The sequence below is a fragment of the Lissotriton helveticus genome, chromosome 8 (assembly GCF_964261635.1).
Source record: "Lissotriton helveticus chromosome 8, aLisHel1.1, whole genome shotgun sequence".
In the NCBI taxonomy this organism is placed as follows: Eukaryota; Metazoa; Chordata; class Amphibia; order Caudata; family Salamandridae; genus Lissotriton; species Lissotriton helveticus.
The window spans coordinates 1533318142-1533338661 of NC_136069.1; positions in this window are offsets into that span (position 1 = coordinate 1533318142).

Genomic DNA, 20520 nt, shown 5'->3' on the forward strand with positions numbered 1-20520 from the left:
AGAGAGTAAATATGTGTTAGTATATGTTTCAATAAGTAAGGTGTGTATAACTGTATAGTTGAAGAAATGGAGGTGAGATTGTTTCTTTGCATGACTGACTAGGTGTGTGAGTAACTCCATGGATGAGTGACAGTGTGTGAGTGTCTGTATACACTGAGTGTATCTAAGGTTATATTAGAGTCTGAAGAGGTTTATCGTATTAGCACAAGAATGATATCAAATGAGATGTCATCATTGATGTCATCAGTGATGTCATTTGAGATGTCATCAGTGATGTCATCAGTGATGTCACTGACCATGTCATGAGTGATGTAATATGTGACATGATCAGCAGTGGATTGCGGGTGCGCGATATATAGTTAGTGCAACTAACTATATATGGAATTTCAATGGTTTTGTGTGAGTAAAATAAGGTTTTTTAAATGCTAATTCCTAACTATATATGGTCTATAACCTATGGTTTTTTCAGTGAATTTTCAAGGTTTTGTAAATGCTAATTCCTAACTATATATGGTCTATAACCTATGGTTTTTTCAGTGAATTTCAATGGTTTTTTAATAGCAAATATCATAAACTGTCAAATGTCAAGTACGTGGTAAGTAAAAACATTTTCGTGTTTATGCACACTGATCTGCTTTGAATGCTGCCCCCCTCCCCTCATTTCTATTAGGAGTACTCTCTCTTTGCAGATAGTGAAGGGTAGTTAACGCAGGCCTTTGCCCCTGTTGTAATCCGTCGTGCCTGCTTCTCTCTCCATTTGATTGATTGTTCTCTTTGGTTCATTCTCTATTTACAAACAAGCACAGAGTCGCAATACTCTGTTTAGTCTTTGCAGATAGCGAAAAATCGTGTAAAAAAACAAAAGGAATCGAGCAAAATCAGAAGGCCACTAATGGGATCTCTTTTTGACCTCGCTAAAATAGAAACATTAGGAACAACCTGTTGAAAATAGCAATGTGTATGTACATAAGCGGCGTTCATTTGTGTTCACAGTACCCCTTGTTGATTGTTTGAATCGAGCATTGAATTGTTCGAAGTTGGTTCTCTTAAGGATCTTCTCTGCCTGCAAACGAGGAAGAATAGGAATATTCTCTCTCCCTTTGCAGATAGTGAAGGGTAGGTAACGCAAGCCTTTAACACGTCGTACCTATTTCATTCCTCATTGATTGATTGATTGTCCGAACATTGACTGTTTGGGAATTAGTTATTTTTGGAGGTATTCCCTGTTTGCAAATAAACGTAGGAAAATCTTTGCAAGTAGTGAAAGGGTACGTAATGCGGACCTTTCTCCCCCGTTGTAATCTGTCATGCCTATCTACTCCCCACTGATTGATGCACCTGTTTCACCCGGACCATTTACTAGAGATAGGTCATCTGGCCCGACCAGAGAGCACCCCTAGTGAAAAGGACATATGCAATAATAACGAAGTGATCACTGTATCCTGTTAACAGAAACTTTAGCATGAAACAACCTGGAAAGAAAAGAATAGGAAAACGAAAATCAGTAGGCCACTGATGAACTTTTTATTAAATAACAAACAAAGAAACGATAACAATACGTAATGATAAAACCTATTATTGTCCTAGAAACAAGAAACGTTAGAAGTAAGCCCGTAATAAGAAACCTGAAAACATCGCCCCTCACTGCCCCAAAACGTGTCTGTCCCACCGCCTGCCACGGCCAAATAACGGCAAACTGGGAAAGATAGAAGTCAGCAGACATCCGCCCCATTCTAGAAACTTCCAAAGGGCAACAGGTTTTCGGCTACGCCCAGCCGGAAGCAACACATATAAGGCGGGTCCTGCTGCCACGCCTCGGCCAGGAGATCATCACGTAGGGTGTAGCCGGAGGAGAGGCCGAGGCCAGCGGGACCCGGCCAGGGGGATTGACAACACTGGAGAGTTTCAGGGGGGGGAATGTCCGTGTCCTCGACCCTCCCCTCTCTCTCCCAGTCCGGCCGCGGTGGCCCTCGAGAGTTGCAGGTTGTCCCTCCACACTCTCTCCCGGTCCGGCCACCAACGGCCGGGGGCTGGGGCCGACGGGATCCGGCTGCAGCCGATGAGCCAAGGAACCCGTTCATGGGGCCAGAGCAAAGGGCGTCCGGCCGCCATCCACCGGAGGTGCGGCCCAAAGACGGACGGGACATTTCTTCTTTCTTTTATAATGGCTGCGACAACACTGGGGGGGGATGTCTTGCACATGCCTCCGACCCCCCCCCCTCATCCTCATCGCCTGGTCCGGCCATAACAAATGTCAAGCGAGACGCCGTGGGGTGCACTGGGAGGGAGAGACGCTGCGAACAGGCCTCTCCCGCCTCCCCAGGTGGGGCTTCCCAGCTGCACCCTCAGCGCTCCAGGCGCCCGGAAAAGGGTTCTTCCACTGTGGCAATGCTGCAACGTCTCGCCCGGCAGGGTGGAGCCCGTCCGCTCATTTGACCCCGCGATCGCCAGTAGCTACCGAACTCTCAAAATGGCGGTCGACCTGGCAAGAGCGGGCCCAGCATAAAGAAATGGCCCGGTCACTGGTTGACTCCACCACCGTAGTCCTCCACGACCTTGAAGATTCTAGAGGAGCCGCGGGAGTCTCCGACCCCCGCAGACACCCCCGATGGGGAATGACTGCCATGATCGCCCGTGGAGTGACGAAACTGTATCCGCGGGACGTCGGCGCTCCCATGCTGCCGCCAGCCTCAGTTTGAATGACTAGAATCCTGCAGACCTCAGTTCCGGTGAAAGCACAGTGTGACCCGGTAGGAAAAATTGTTGCACCCCCTCCCCTTTTTGACTGATAGTTCAAACCACCGATCCTTTCCTTTGCCCTTTTACCGGAACTATGGACTGCCTCCCCCTCTTTTACATTTTCTAGAGAAAACAAAACATTAACCACTACATTAGCATAGCAGTTGACACCAGAACTGTTTTCAAATTGAAAACCAACAACATCTTCAACAGAATCCTTTTTGTTTCTGCTGTGACCCTGCTACAGCACAGGCATTGTCCCCAGCAGTAATTCTGCAATGCCGGTAAGTATAGCTGTGGTGCCTACTGGACTCACTCACCCCCGCGGCGCCCCACGCCGTTATTTGCTGGGCGGCAACTTACTAGACATCACCTTCGTGACATCCAGATTTCAGCGCTTTCTGCTGCCTTGGAACTATTCGCACAACAGACCGCTACTGACAATCCACCCCCCGGGACGCCCCACGCCGGATACCCAAATCAGTGCGGCACCCAGGCAACATCTTCTGAATTTTCATAATTTGAAAGAACTAGTAACATGTCCTCATCAGGAATTTCCTCATGAAAAGTCTGCAATGATGATTCTTGTAACTCTATGGTCTCCAAACATTCGATAAATTCGCCATCAAGAGATTGATCAAAAAAATCATTCAAGTCATCTCCTCCTTGTGAGAATATTTCATTATTGGTGCTGTCAATTTCAATAAATGTATTGGATAATTCAAAAGAAATTGCCACAGTCTCTTCGTTGTTTAAATGTTTTTACTGTTTTTGTTTTGTTGTATATATTTATAAGTTATTAAAGTTTTATAATCCTACTACTTTGTTGGAGTGCTATATATTTTTAATATGACACATAATTGTAAAAACTTTGATGTACAAAGAGTCATCCCTGGAATCTTCCGCTTCAGGCTCGGTCCCCTCCCCAATCACAATACAGGATGGTTTTCAGATAGTAGGAACACGTGTGGTGTGACGGATCTCATCGGGTGTGGGCCTTGATCTACTATAACTCCTTTGAAGAGGGGTGATTCTTTACAGCTGGGGCCATAAACTACATCTGCAGGGCTAGCTGATAGCCTGGACAATCGGACACAGAGGAAGAGGAGTGTCAGGGGGTGCGGTAGTGAATAGGGCGAAAGGGAGGTGTCGGGCGGGCACAGAGTGTGATTCTCAGGGAAGAGCAGCGCAGATGGGGGGAGGTTTATTGCCGATGCATAAAACAGAGAGCGGGGGTGACCAGTGCCTGGGGAAGATGCTTGCGAGGGTGGGGAGCCATGCTACGAATCGACAGCGTGCAGAGAGTGGGTCTGGTCAAGGCATCTAAAATGGCTGCCGTGCACAACAAAAGTGTGGCATTTCAAAAAAGGCAAGATGGCGCAGACAATGTTTTTCAACACTTCCTCATTTCCTTCGAATCGAACGTTAACAGACGTTGGGGCATATTACCAAAGTTAAGCGATATTTATCGCTAACGATGCTTAGCAACAAATTTTTTACCGCTAAGCATCGTCAGAAATTATCGAAGATAAACCTTGCTATTATCAAGGTTTATCGCAAATGCGATAAAAAACGGCCGCAATGCATGAATATCGCTAAAAAGTCAGCGATATTCATGCATTACCGAGCTAATGCTCTTAGCCATGTTATCCACCTCCCATTGGATAACATGGCTAAGAACTGCTCAGGGCAGGTGTTAGTTTTTGGAGATATTCGCGCTTAGCGCGAATATCTCCAAAAGTTGGTAATAGGAGATAGATATCTTGCATGTTGTAATGCAAGTTATTGTGGTATATGGAACTCATACCATAATCTCTCAGGAAAGCAGAAACTGATCCTTTTGGGACCGCCTGAGAAGGCCTAGGAGGTGAGGGGTACTCTACTTTGCCCCCTTTTCACGTTCCGAACTATTTTTTTTTACTCTCTTCTGTAATTACACAAAATGGCAGCGATAAGATGCATCAGAGACAGACAGTGAGAGAAAGGAGGCCGGAGATGAAGAAGAGATGTCAAATACACATTGGAGATAATATAGTGGGAGAAGGGAAGTAAATATGAGTAAACTTACCATGTAACATAAAAATGTTGCACTCTATACTATAAGTCTCATTTTATACTACAATCACTTCGCTACAACCTCATAAATTAAAAATAAAAATGAATAATGTCTCAAACAATTTTTGATTTCTAAATATAAATTTATTCTTCTGAATTTTCAAAATTTGAAAGAACTAGTAACATGTCCTCATCAGGAATTTCCTCTTCAATCATCTCATCTGGAATCTCCTCATGAAAAGTCTGCAATGATGATTCTTGTAACTCTATGGTCTCCAAACATTCGATAAATTCGCCATCAACAGATTGATCAAAAAAATCATTCAAGTCATCTCCTCCTTGTGACAATATTTCATTATTGGTGCTCTCAATTTCAATAAATGTAGTGGATAATTCAAAAGAAATTGCCACTGTCTCTTCATTGTGAGCCATTTTATTTTGAAATTGCTTGCTGTAAATTGCATAAAAAAATAATCACTTTCATTTATCGTTTTTAGTAATACATAATATAAAACTAACTTTATCAAGTATTTAGTATAACAGAAGGACTGTAAATAAATAACAGAAAACATTTTTCAAATTATCTTCAAGTGTACAACATAGTTCCCCTTACAAATTAACAACTCACCTTTTTAAAAGTAGGAGAAGTGTTAGTACTGTGTAAATCAAACACCAGCAATTGACCACCAAAAATTCCTCACAAATGTACCTCAGACAGTAGTATCACAAAATGGCTGTGGTTTCCTCTCATTTTAGATATATACATAACCAATTAACTTTCATCACACACAAATACAAAACCAAAGTAACATTTTAATTGGTTCTAAATTTCAACACTTTCAAATGTGTTTTCCCCATGCAATTTTCCATAGGACATTTAGATACGTCTACAGCCTGAATGGCTGAACGGAATTACACCAAACTTGGCAAAATGGTACATCAAACCTAAGAGGTCAGGGAGGATCTACTATGCCCCCTTATGGTCATTTGCCCCTTCGCTTTGGCCTCCTCTTGTCTCTCGATCCTACCGAGAGACAAGATGGCGGCCGCTACGGACTGTTTGGAATGTTTACAGACGCCGGAGAACCAATCAGCTTCGCAAAGCTCCGTAACGCGAAAAGTACGCGAAGCGGAGCGCTGTTACAGATATATATCTTTTTTTGAACGTTAATTTCTCAAAATCCACTGGAGCACATATATTGAGACCTAGCAAAGGCACATCGGGCTACCAGTCCCTACAATTTTGCCAAGTTTCGTGCAAATCCATTCAGCCGTTCGATTATGATTATTTTTTTTTTTTTTTGCCCCGCGGGGCCCTTTTAAAACCTCCACAACAAACCTAGGGGGTCAGGGAGGATCTACTATGCCCCCTTATGGTCATTTGCCCCTTCGCTTTGGCCTCCTCTTGTCTCTCGATCCTACCGAGAGACAAGATGGCGGCCGCTACGGACTGTTTGGAATGTTTACAGACGCCGGAGAACCAATCAGCTTCGCTTCACAAAGCTCCATAACGCGAAAAGTACGCGAACTGGAGCGCTGCCTGGTCCGCTGTTACAGATATATATCTTTTTTTGAACGTTAATTTCTCAAAATCCACTGGAGCACATATATTGAGACCTAGCAAAGGCACATCGGGCTACCAGTCCCTACAATTTTGCCAAGTTTCGTGCAAATCCATTCAGCCGTTCGGGCTAAAAGTGAGGCCAACCGCCCTATGGAAAACTCAATGTTAAAAACACGTTTTGGGACCCCCCTTTTTTCTCGGCCCCCCCTTGACGAACCCCCCCCAAATTTTCAGGGGCTGCTCAGAAACAAAATGTTCCATTTTCCTGAAAATTTCAGCCAATTCCGTCCACAAACGCCAAAGTTATTAGACATAGAATTTTCAAAAATCCCATAGAGAAAAAATCCTAACTATATATACCTACTGGCGACCGCCAGTAGGTAATATATATATCATCAATGTACGTAGATGTAGAGGTATGTATAGAAACTATATACATGGTTTGCTGTCCATATTCTGGGCACAATATTGTGACCACTCGATATTCTGTACGTGATACTTCGGACTTGTGCAGACTGTATTCCTTAGGAAAATCAAAACAGTCGATAATGGCAGGCTCCAAACATTCAGAATCATTTCCTTGGTTAGCATTCTGGGATTTACTTTTCCCATTTGAGAAATTTTGAGAAATGCAACAAAATGTTCCATCAACTGTGTGTATTTTGCTTTCTTGCCCTAAGTGTGCCGGGTATGCCCAGACGTGGGTTCCAGGCTCACTGTGCCACTGGATTCAAGCTATTCTGGCTGATGAGGGAATTCAAGCTATTCTGGCTGATGAGGGGTGAAACCCCGAAACCGGTCCTAGGATGCTTGTTTCTGGTCCAGGAAGGACCTGGCTTGGCAGTACGGGCTGGACTGTTTCCATAAGGCACAGGGTCAAGACTGATTTGCAAATTGCCAGGTCTGAACTGGGGTGGCATGGTGAGCAAAAGAAAGATGTATTTAACCCAGAACTCTTGACTGGCGGTGAATGTTTTGATTTGTTCTGCATTCCGTCCATCAACTGTATGTCTTTTACAAAATATTGTGGCATTTTGTTAATAAAGGATACTTTGTATGGGTACACAAACGCCAAACATTTTTTTTTTAAAAGTGTATCACAGAGGTTTGCAACACTCTGTCAGTGAAAGAGATAAGGTACCATCTCAGTTCTACTTTTGGACGTACGTTATTTGAAGACTTTCTTTCACAACTCATGTGACTGATCTGAAGTCAGCCATTGGTTTGTGCCTAAGGTGGGTATCCATTTTAATATCCAGTTTAATGCAAATATAATTCAGTATGGAAGTTACCACTAGGTAAAGAATTTAGTGGCATATTTACAAGGGGAATTCTAACACCACCCTCTGCCATTCCGATAACGCAGGGATGAGACGTATTTACAAAGATACAGCACATCCCTGCATTTTCCCTAGCGCTGGTGCTAAATTAAACTGCCTAGTTCCAACACGACACCCTTGCACAATAGTGGAAGGGCGCCTGCGTTGAGGGAAAAATTGATTATGTGCAGGAAGGCGTCCCTTCCTGCACATAAACCACCACAAATGGAGATTTGAAACTTCTAAGTGTGCTGCATTGTGCAGCACACATAGAAGTTGCAAATAATCATTTTTATAATGATTGTTTATGTGCAAGAAGGGACACCTTCCAGCACATAAACAATCATTCATGGCATTTTGCTGTTTCTATGTGTGTTGCATAATGCAGCACATATTGAAACAGCAAAAACAAGGAGAAATGAAGCATTTCTTCTCGTTTCGCCTTGTTAAGACCAGGTTTTCCCTGGTCTTACTTTTGGCGCTGCCTCCTACTTACGCCACCCTTGTAAATATGGGACAGCATCAAAATCAATGGGTGTTGGGGCAAAACCCTCACCGCAACACCCATTCTCCACCCCTTTCGCGGTAAGTATAGCGTAAAATGGTGCCTTATGTACAAGGTGGCGTTAAGCCACATAAAGTGGCTTAATGCCACCTTGTAAATAAGGAGAAGCCCCTATCGCCACAGGAACGTTGATAAAAGTGACTTTCATGTGCCGATAGGGGCTTGTAAATATGTCCCTTATTTTCATGCTCTCCTGCAGCTATTTACACATTTTGACAGTAGACATGAGACAGATATCCTTTTCAAACTTCAAATTTAAAACAAAAAGAGCAACCTCTTGGTAAGGGGTGGGTGATGTGTTTTTTTAATGAAAGAATACGTTTGCCTAGTTTCCGAATATTTGCAGTTCACAGAGTTTCTTATTTTCCATCCCCCCTGCCCAAGCCTCAGATTGTATCCGCTCTTGAACTCATAATGCAATAAAACATGTCCTGCATAAAAAAATTATTTTTGTTTTCACTGTTTTTTCTGACTCTCAAAATATGTAATCGGGTGCTTATTGGTCAGTATTGTATGCTTGATTGCATACCATGCCTTAGTCTTCCCGATGTAGGACGCAATACATGCAAGAGAAAGATACACCAAAATAACAACAATGCACTAGATGGTAAAAATGGAGAGTAGGCAATATTAATATTGTAGTAAAATGGATTTTCATTCAACAACTCGATCGAGGTAAACTTTGCAAACTGTTCTTATTTTTTGTAGGTTCTGTGACAAATATGCAATGGTTATTAGGAACAATCTTCAGAGATTCACACGCATTTACTATTGCTTTTAGCAGGGCCGTCATGAGCCCCCCGCTTTAGGAGCTTAAGCGGGGCTGGATGCTCTTAAATAACGTAACTGGAGAGTGGTAGGATGGTTGAACGCGTGAAAGGACTGATAGATAGGTGTATGAGTGAAAGGGTGGGTGGGTGGATGGGTGCATGAATGATTGAGTGAAGAGATGAATGTAAGGTTGGATGAGTGCAAGAATTAATGGATAGGCGAAAGTGAGGGTGGATGAATGGATATACGTGTGGATCGATGAGTAAGTAAAAGAATGGATGGATGAATGAAAGAGAATGGGTGGATGGATGAAAGGGTGTAAGGATGGATGAGTGAAAGGGTCGATGGATGATGAGAAAGGATGGATGGATTAATGACAAGGTGGATGGATGAGTGGAGTGAAAGGGTGGATAGATTGATGAACAAAAGTATAGAAGGATGGATCAGGAAAAGGATGGATGTTGGGACACCGTGATCCCCCCAACTTTCGAAGCCTCAGTGAGGTGGAGTTCTTGATTGGTCTTTTCTGTCTGCAACTTGGCAGACAAAGGGGTGGTAGTGAGTGAAAGGATAGATGGACGGATGTGTGAGTGAAAGGGTAGATGGATGGGTGAATGAAAGGATGGATGGATGTACGAATGACTTAAAGGGTAGATGAGTGAAAGGTGGATGGATGTGTGAAAGAGTGGTTGGATGGATGAAAGGATGGATGAGTGAACAATGCATTTACGGTTTAATAACAGAAAGGATGGATGGATTAGTGCAAGGCTAGATGTGGAGATGGATGCATAGGTTTGAATATGGCTGGGCGGACGGATGAAATGGTGAAACACTGAATGATAGATGAAAGAATGAATGGATGGCAGAATGTAAAGGTGAAATGATGGCTATCAGCAGGTGACTGGAAGGATCAGTGGATAGAAGTTTGGATGGAAGAGACAAGAGAACTTTTCAGGGGAGGGCTGTGATGACTTGCTTCGTTTGCGTGGAGCCATAAAAGCTTTGGTTTGAAGTGGGGATGGGGGGGGGGGGTAATTTAATTTTCTGGCTACTCCCTTGGCTCTTCATCAAGCATGGTATCTCCCAAAGCTGGAATGCATTAAATGACCCACCGTCGCTCTACAGACAGTGCGTGTCGCAGTGTGACGTCTTCTCTTTTCACATGGATGCCTGTGAGTCAGCTTGGGCAGCACAGTTTGTGAAAGCTTAGCTCGACGTTCCTATAAGTTCGAGATTCAAATCAGCTAAGCCCCTTTAATGTGGCCTGGAGAGTTCCAGGGGGGTTAATGTCTGTGGTTTTCATGTTTGTTCAACCAGGCTCAGTGATCAAAGCACAGCTGGAGCAAAGTTGATGTTTATGGGTTATCTGGCCTTCCTGAGGCAAACCACACTGTACTCCGCTACATTCATTGTGCTTCATGTTTATTGAGCTTCTGTAAACATCAACCATTGGGGCGGAGGGCTCAATCCACAAAGGGTTGACTATTCTTCCAGTGTTGTGTTTTTTTCTGTAGTCAACTATGTTACAAAAAATATTGCTCAGATGTCCCTTTGATCAGACGTGTTTCCTGGGGGAAAATAAATGATTTGCAGAGCTGGAACATGCGACAAAAAGAGAGTCATTAAATACAGATGCCGCCTTCACAATGCTGGTTGGACTAATGTTTAGAGTGCATAGGTCATTGAGTGGCATAGGCTGTCTATGCATTGTAAAACAGGTATGACCTATGGACTTGAGGATGGTCCTCCCTCAACAACTGTTCATTCAGGGGTTATAGGTGTTGTTGTTTCTGACATGCTAGGCTTCCAAGATGGAAATATTTAAGTGTGGGTGGTGAAAATGGTGACAGTTTTATGTTGTGGTTGTATCCAGCCTGCTTCCCCCATCTATATTCTATTCCCAACCTGAACTGTCCCCATGGATAAGCAGTAAGAAATGATAGGACAAAACATAAGCTGCACTTGTTATGTTATGTTAAAAATTATTTAATGAGAGCAAATACATGGGGCGGTTTCTTGGCACTAAATACGGGCGGTTGCAGTCTCAAGACAGTGAGTTAAATGATATGCCTGGGAGAATAACCAAGTTTTGAGTCGTTTTCTGAACTGGGCATAAGAAGTAGTCGTACATAGTTCAAAAGGAAGAAGATTCCAAAATTGAATGAGGAGCAGAATCGTGAATCTAAACTTGCACCTCCAACATCTACCTACTATGTCATTTATATTCAAAGTAATATCTGCTATCCTCTCACCCTCTCCTGCAGTATCAAATACATGCCATCATTCACCATCGTTAATGCCACCTAATCCCCCATGGCCTCAACCACATAACACACTGTTTCACCAGCCTTTCCCATCCCAATTGAATTTTATGTACACAAACCTAGATGCATTCAATATTTCTGTGCACTACCTAAATACCCACACATGCCCATGTCGATATGTAGTATCAATGTCCACTTCCGGGCAGAGGGCAGCATGGCAACTTGTCTCCACCAATATCAGCCTCTGATCACTATTACCCTTCATCATGTCCACAGCTCTGTCAGCTAAACAGAAAACATTTGACTGTCTCACAACCAATGAGAACTTGATAGCAATTCTGTGGCCTTTAAACTTCAGAGACTAGGCATGGAGGATACTCTGCTCATCTGGACTCTCTGCTCCCTCCCTCCCTGCCTGCTGCATAGGCAGCTTGAGGGAAGGAGCTTATCACCTGCACGAGATGCTGCCGAGCCAAAGATCATCTTCATAGTTGTTTACATTTGGAGGAATAGATTCCCTGGCTCAAGGGGGACTTCATGAATTTCAGGAAAACCAGGTGGCCAAGTAACAAGCAGGGCCCTTTGGGCTTGTTGTTCTTATAAGAATAAAAGATCCTTTGAGAAGTCACACCCACTCTAAATCCATCTTAACAGTATTATCCCAAGCTATAAAACACCTATGGTACATCAACATCATTGTGGGATGAGAAGGTGTCTGCCTGTAAACTCTGACTCCTTCATTCCATGATCCTTTTGTTGCTGGAGATGACAAGCTCTCTGGTGAGTATCTACCCTCCCAAAAGGAGCCTTCAATGGAATTTTTCAGCCCTATGTGGTTCCCGAAATATCAGGGTTTTCATTTCTGTGTCGGGCCTTACTGCCATCATCAAATGCTAGAACTCCCTGCCCTTCAAGGCCTCACAAACATCCCAATTCAACTGGCCCAATTTGAGCTACAAACCAATGAAACTTCAATGTGCTAAAGGCACAAAAGTCAAATTACCCACCAACAGGCAGCCTTACAAGTTGAATATCCTTGCAAATCATTACCAAGAGTTGTGGAAAGCTCTGATCCATTCAAGAACCCCACATGAAGGTAAATCTGCTCGTGTGCAGTGATAGAGCCCTACATCTCCCACCCTCTATGGCTTTTTGTTTTGGGCACATTTACTAGACATTATCTCCAGAGCTCAACTGCTTGATCCAAAGTCCACAGACCCGCCTTGAAGTACAGAAACATCTGTCTGCTGTACCAGAATTAGCTACCACTCTTTGCTGATGAATTCACAAATTGGCTGGATTTTTGGAATTAAACTTAAATAAGATCTTCTAAATCCTGAGCTCCTTTGGTAAAAAAAGTTCAGGAAACAGTTATATTGTTAAACAAAAGGTATTTACGGGATTTCTACTGGAAACCACTGCAACTTTTAGGGTCGTAATTCTTCAATGGATCAGTATTAAACATGTTTTATTATTCCCGACTCAAACTCCCAAACTACTTCTTAGACTTCGCACTTAATCCTGGACCACAGCTACTAGTGGAGAGTCAAGGTAAACATGGAGTAAATGCTAATTGTGGAATCCAATAATTTCCTGTGCCCTAAAATAGTAAATAGATAAGACTACATAACAGCAGCTTTATTCTCTCCATCTGTCAAAGGACCTTAAGAAAAAACTTGCAGTGTCAATATCCAGTCCTGCCTTCAGAGCACAATTAAGTGACCATGCTAGTAGTATAGGGGCACCACAGGAAAAATTACATCTTCTGCTGGTCTTATTAGCAAATTGATTTAATAGTTCATTAAAACCTTAAAGCGACCCCTTTTATATATGGAAATATTACAAAAGTACAGAACACTGGACGAGGGACTAAAGGTGGGATGATGGCAGGTTTGGCAGACATCTTCCTCCTTCAGTGTTTTTGATGCCGAAGTGAATCTGTGATTGTACTTTTTGCATTAAGAAAATGCTCTTAAAAACCTGTAACTTTTTCTTTCTCATCTCTATCATGCATTCACAGATGAAAGGAAAAAGGGGTTCACTGGAAAATGACATGGCAGACATTATTAATTTGTCTCTAACTTCAAAAAGCAAACTAGCTATAGTAAATTATAAAGAGGTAAAACACTGAATGGATTGGAATGGAGATAACAAGGCAGTTTCAAGGCTCTCTGGAGTATGAATGAAGCATGTCTCGCCATTCGGCCTAAGCAAAGAACGGTCACACTGCTAGTAAATGGAAGATAACAACTGAAATCTTCGCTAGATGAGAGAAGGACTGCACCATAGACCAGGGAGAGGCTATTTAGCACTGCTTACCTTTGCTATTCTAACAAGGACCGGTAATATAACAGTTAGCCTTCAAACAGATTTGGGCACATCAGCGATATATCCCAATATCTTAATCAATGGCTTACAGTCCAGTTGAAATAATATGTGAAGGATTCTTGCATAAAATCATTGGGGTCTTCCATGTACCTGTGACAATGGGATGGTAAGGAAGGGTCAGGGCGTAGTCAAGTTGGCAGCCAGTGAGACGGTCTATGTGCTCCTTTGTCAGAGTTTTAGACTGAAAGAAACAGGACTACACAAAGCAATTATTCAGCATACAGAAGTGGCAGGAAAGAAAGAGAACTGTCCAATATGAATTGGAGGCCCCAACAGATTCATGAGGGGCACTGTGTTCATGGCGAGGACGGAGGCAGCCAGGCCATGGCATCTACAACATGGTGCCTGCAATCCAGTAAAGGCTTCCTCCGGGAAGACAAACCTATTTTCAGCAGCGGAGGAGTGGAATACAGCTTCCCATGTGCGGCGGGTGGCCCTGAGGGAAACTCAACATGAGGGGTAGAACTGGGCTGTGCACGGAGCGGCCTGGCGGCCACGGAGACAACAAAGGCAACAGGGTCGTGCCACTGCTAAATTGGCAGCTGTGTCCCCGAAACAGCAGCAATGGGCCTTTGCAGCCACCCACTCCTCAAACCAGTAGCGTTGGACCTCCGATCTCCAGGCTTGGGTACTGGCGAACCAGGGGATCTGACAGGTGGTGACCTGCAATACAAGCGCTAGGCAGCAAAAGTGCAGCCTGATACCTGCGGGGGCCCAAACTCCAAGACCAGGACCACAGAGGCGTTAAAGAGGCACCACACTGGTCCGAGCAAATATCATAGCTTATGCCCATGCTACGAGGAGTCTGGTTAGTCTTGGGGGAATATATCCTCCAGCACCGTAGCAGAACCTCCCAAGTAACAGTCTGAGTGCAAACCCTACTTATCACGGCATCAACCAAGGGCAAAAAAAGAACGCAACCTTAGAGAAATGATCACCAGGTCCTCCGCTCTTATAGTCAAAGAGGACTCAATGCCATCACCGAAGGCCTGAAATGCAGAGGACTCGATAGATGATGCAGCGCTGCTCACAGGAACATTTATGGAATTTCTATTTGACTCCCTCCAAGCGGACATGCAAACAGTAAAGAAAGACCTCACACAAAAACTAAGAGTGTGTAGTAGGACCTGTGAGTGTTAGGAGACAGGGTCTCCACCATGGAGGACAATGAGGCAGTTCAAGGTGAGGAATTAGAACACCTTAGGCAAGAGGTTCGCCATCCAGAAGAACAGCAAATACACTTGCAGATGCCTGCTGAGGACCTGGAGAACTGCGCATGCCAAAATAATTTCAAAATTAGAGGGATCCCAACAGACACTGATAGGTACGACATAGCCGGGTATGTATTGGTACTGTTTTAACATATACTGGCCCTGGATGAAGAGGTCACTATCCAGCTAGACAGAGTCCACCAAGTGGGCCGCACTGAAACCAACAATACGCTTTCAGCAGACATTTTAGCGTGCAATCACGACTTCCAGATGAAGGAGGAAAACATCAAAAAATCCAGAGACACCCACCCATTTGCTTTCCGAGGCCAAAGGCAAAGCTGTTCCAGGACCTCTCCTTCATCACTGTACAGTGCTGCAGGGACCTTAGACTAATAACTGACTCACTTTGGAGGAAGGAGATCTCCTATGGGGGGGCCTCCCTTTCAGTATCATCTTTCACTGGCCACCTGCATCAACTGAAATCACTTTCTGAGGCTGATTAGGTCCTGGGCCTTCTCGGGGAGGGCTGATATGAAGTTCCAGAGAAGTCAGACAGGGTACCAAATAAACGCACTTATCAATGGCAGTGGGTAACAAAAACCATAAGAGACTCAGAAAAGGACTCCGAGAAGATTGCACAGGTGAGGCGACCGGTCCAGGATGAGCTGTCAGGTATGACTGGCTTACAGAAGACGGTCCTTCGGGGTGACTGCGATGAGCCCGGCCAACAGATGATCAGACAACGCCCCTGTCCTCAGGAAGAGAAGGCGGGGAAGGGACTGAAGAAGTACCTACATCTTTCGGATGGATGTTGCCTGTGCCCAGCTCAGGCTTTCTGTGGTGGATAATCACTCCCCATAACCATCGATGGTGGACTTGTTTCAGGTATGTTTATGTCCTAGTTACAGTTAGGGGATGCAGTCATCCGTTCATACTCAGTCATATGCACAACCCCACAAATACTACACCTACCACAGTATTAGCGTGTTCATGCACAGGGCACCCAAGCCCTATCTCCCGACTTGCTCACAGATCGAACCTCAACGAACGAATCTCCTTCCACGCCCTCAAGAAATCCCTCCGTTCTGCCATCCTCACCCTAGCCACGGCCCCCCGCATCCACAGGGCCAGAGAAGGTGGCAGATCCTTCCCCTACCTGGCGGACAAGACCTGGAATGAACTCCCCCTCCGCATCCAATGAAGCCCGACATTGCACTAATTCAGAAAGGACCTCAAGACCTGGCTCTTCGAATGACCTACGGAGCTGCTTGCACCCCCTGACCCCAGCGCCTTGAGACCCTCACGGGTGAGTAGTGCGCTTTAAAACCCCTGATGGATTGATTGAGATCCCAGATAGAGTAAACAACATTCCCTAATCTGGAAACATTGATGTCAAAGTAATTAGCATCAATGCGAGAGTCTTAAATCACCCCACCAAAAGATCAGCTAACTCTCTCTGCTAGAGCAAAAGGGGGAGATGTATATCTTCTTCAGGAAACCCATCTGTTGCCCAATGACGAACATCACTGAGGTTGCGATGGTTCCCCCAGCAATACTTCTCGTCTGGGGCAGTGGGGAAAGATGGAGTGCCCATACTGTTCTCCAAGAACTGCAGCGGGGAGGTCTTGGGCAAAACAGCCGAAATCAAGGGTAGACGTTTGGGTTACAGAGTTAGCCCAGGCTCATACCACCTCTTCATAGTCAGGGTGTACGCTCCCAACACCCACAAGGAGTGTTTTCTCATCAAAGCCCTGCTAGGGATCCTCCAGTCCCCTGAGCTGGAGGTTTCAGTTGGTGGCAATCTTAGTCTGGTCACAGATAATGATTTAGATATGTCTGGACATCGTTTTGGCCAAACTTGTGCCGTCTCCTTGCCTGGTTGCGGGAATGTGACATAGAGGACCTATGGAGCCTCCATCATCCTCAACTCAGGGATTACACTCTTTATTCTGCTCCTCACAAAGCTTGTGCAAGAATAGATAATTTCCTGGGTACTCCATCGACATAGGAGCACTTGTAGACTGTGGATATAGATCCTATGTCACTGTCCAACCATTTCCTGCTCTCGCAGTGCTTAGAGCACCGATGGAGCGGAGGACGTCCTGGAACTGGAGATTCCAAGGTAGCATTATACAATTTAGGGAGGGCATCAAGCTAGTTAACACAGCTCTCTTTAACTACTTACAGACCAATGACACAGGGGGCATTAATATGGACACACTCTGGGAGGCACAGAAAGCAGTACTAAGCTGGGAGCTAATCGCCCTCTCAGCTAATGATAACAGCATTAGGTGGGAGAAAGACAGTAATTGGAGGAGGCAGTGAGGAAACTAGTGGCCATTCATAAGTGCACTTGAGCACCTAGGGTGTGGCACAGACTCAATTCAGCATGGGCGCAACTTAAACACCTCGACTTTTACAGGGCATAATACACCCTGCTATGGCTCAAACATAAATATTGTACAGGGATCAACAAATGTGGCAAACTGTTGTTTTCATATTGTGCTCTAAAATTAATAATGATAGTGTGCATACCATTATGGATGAACGGAAGGAGGAGGTAACAGTGGACACTTTGATAGCATCTGCTTTTGGGAACTTCTATTGCACCCTCTTCACATCTCAGGACCAAGACCTAAGTCATAATGCTATCATATCATCTCTGGCAGGCGTGTATGTGAGTAAACTCATGCTGCTTCAAGCAGAACACCTTGAAAAATCCATCACCGTCGATGAGACAATCTCAGCTATAGCCAGACTGAAGTCCCTGACCAACTCAGTAATGGAGGCCTCTATCACGGTCCTCCACAAACCAGAAAAGAACAAACAACTTTTCACCTCATACAGGTCCCTTTCATTGATAAATGTTGATGCAAATCTTTTCACTTGCATTTTAGCTGTGTGATAAACTCCTACATACCCCAGCTGACACAGATCATGCAGGCTTTGACCCAAATAGAAACTGTGAGGCTAACATCAAGCGAATAGTACACGTTATCAACAAGGCTGTGAGGTACCAAAAGGAAGAGTGAAGGAGAAGTGTATCGAGGAACGCAGCGTCATTAAGGCGCATAACCTCAAGGATCTACTGTGGTGAAGCTTCGATCTGGTGCCTCCTCACCCGATTGGTAAACAACACAAAATGCCTAAACCACAGTTACTCAATACAATTTTTTGATATAGGGTCAGAAACACTTTATTATCGCTTCCCTGGACACCATTATTTTGTGTCAATCATTTTATATTTTCTATAATTTGAAAAAATTGCTGACAGAAAAAAAGACATTGATTGCAAATATTTACAAATATTTACAAGGCTGGACTAATGTTAGCAAACATTAAAGGCAAAGACTATTTACACATTTAGAAATCATTAGAACACACAATAGAAAATATTCTCACATCAGATATTATTGAAAAAATAATAATACAAACATATCAATTACGAACAACAAAAAGCTAACAAACACTGAATGAGAGAAACTAGGGGTTGGGAAGATAAATGATTTAATATCTTGTATATTTTAGTGCTGGACCAGCCGGTCCTAGCTTTAGTGCAACAGTAATACTTTATATCTCCCAACCAATACTGCCGACGCGTTTCTAGACCAGACTGGAGTCACTGGTCTGTCATCAGGGCTGTATGTATCTTGTATCTGTGGGATACAAAAGCAATGTTTTGCTTAATCTAGTGAGTGGGCTCCTTTTTATCATACAGTAGCTGTAATGTCGGTGTGCGCTACATACCAAGGCTGCTCAGTGTTGAATTTCAGATCGGGTCTTTTGGGGGTCCGTTTAAATGAAATAACGTGGCCAAGCAGAGAAGCCTAAAAGAATTTAAGGGATGTTTTTAATTTTTATCATTACGAAATTGGTACAATATATTCACTAGCTAAAACAAGTTGGGGAAGTGGAAGCATACCTTTTACTTTCAGTAGTGCCGAGTGCTGGCATGGTCCATTAAAAGCGGCGTGACCATCAGTTTGGGTTCTGAGATATGGGAAAGATTAATATTCAGGCGCTTAGCGGTGTGCACGTTATGTTAAACACTCGCTTGGAGAATTTGAGAAGGGATTGCCTACCTTGATTTAATCTCTCATTTGCGCATAAATGGAATTGTTGATTTCAGCATTCTACAAAGAAAAACAAAGTGCACCCTTAGTAGAATATTTTAACTGATTCAGCGCTCAGCAAGCGCGTATTAGTGCAAGTGGGACAAATACCTGTGGCTGGAGCTGCTGCTCTGTACTGTGGGATTCGAATTTCTCTCAGTAAAGATGGCCGCCGCTATTTCCTGTTTGTTATATGCAAAAGCTGTACTGATGCATTGTGGGGCATGTAGTCCCATGAGTCACATTTGCTTGAAAATAGAGGCTAGACGTACTGTCTACAGCACCTTATCTTAGTCTAAAGGTAATGGGTACGTCCTTCCAATTGTTTGTTGTATCATGTATTTTAAAAACAAAAAATGAGTACGCTAGATTGTACTAGAATTTTGGGTGGCTTCTCTGGGTCAGTGACCTGTTCTCATGCAATAGAGGACCAAGACCAGCGGTCAAGCCAGGGATGTCTAACCGATGCAAATCAGGACAGATGTGGTCAAATATGCGCTATCTCAGACAGGTTATTTAAACCAGTCTGTGCACTATTGAATTTTAAAATTAGATACGCTTCTTTTTGTAACAGAACGCGTTCGACGTCATGGCATTTTGACCTGGAGTTTACAGTGTATAGGACAGACCATTTGAATTCTTGCTCATTGTGAGACTTCTCGCAGAAATGCTCCACTATTGGAGCAGACATGACCTTTTTCTTAATCCGCGATCAGTGCTGACTTATTCTGTGGTTGACTTGCTGGCTGGTTTTTCCAATATAAATTAGTTGGCACGGACATAGAATCAAGTACACAAAGTTCTTTGTTCTACAATTAGAAAATTCTTTGTGCTTCCACTTGGTCCCATGGTGTACAAACTCGTCGCCTTCTATTGTGCTAGAGCAGGCGATGCAGTTACCACACTTGTGGTGACCCTCGATAGGCTTGAGATTCCATTGCGCCAATAAGTCACTTTTGGGCTTGGGAATAACCACGTCAGCTCGGATGAGTTCCTGGCCAATGCTGCGGTTTTTTCTGTATGCAAAAATTGGTTTGGGGAACGGGCAGCTCAGCCCCTCCAACAAATGCCAATTCTTTAATACAGCCTGTCTCAATTTGTGGGTGTCCGGACAGAAGGTAGTGACGCACACAAGTTTCTCTAGAGGTGCTCGCTGTTTGGTTTGCAGTAGACATTCTCTAGGCGTATATTTTGCACGCTTAAGAGAGTGTTTGAGGAGCTTACGTGGATAACCACGCTCTTGCATATCACAGCAAAATGCTATTTTCTATCGAGAATTTTATATCTCTGTGCCTAGTATTGAGCCATCCATGAAAGGCCAATAACTTGGTCTGACTCCCCTGCCACAGGAGCCAGACGTCGTCTATGTACCTGTACCACTGTAGTATTTGATGTTTAAAAGGGTTATTCATGTCCACGAACCTTTCTTCATACTGCGCCATGAAGAGCACCGCCATGGCGCAGTATGAAGAAAGGTTCGTGGACATGAATTCTCGATAGAAAATAGCCCTAGTCATATGACTTTTTTGGAT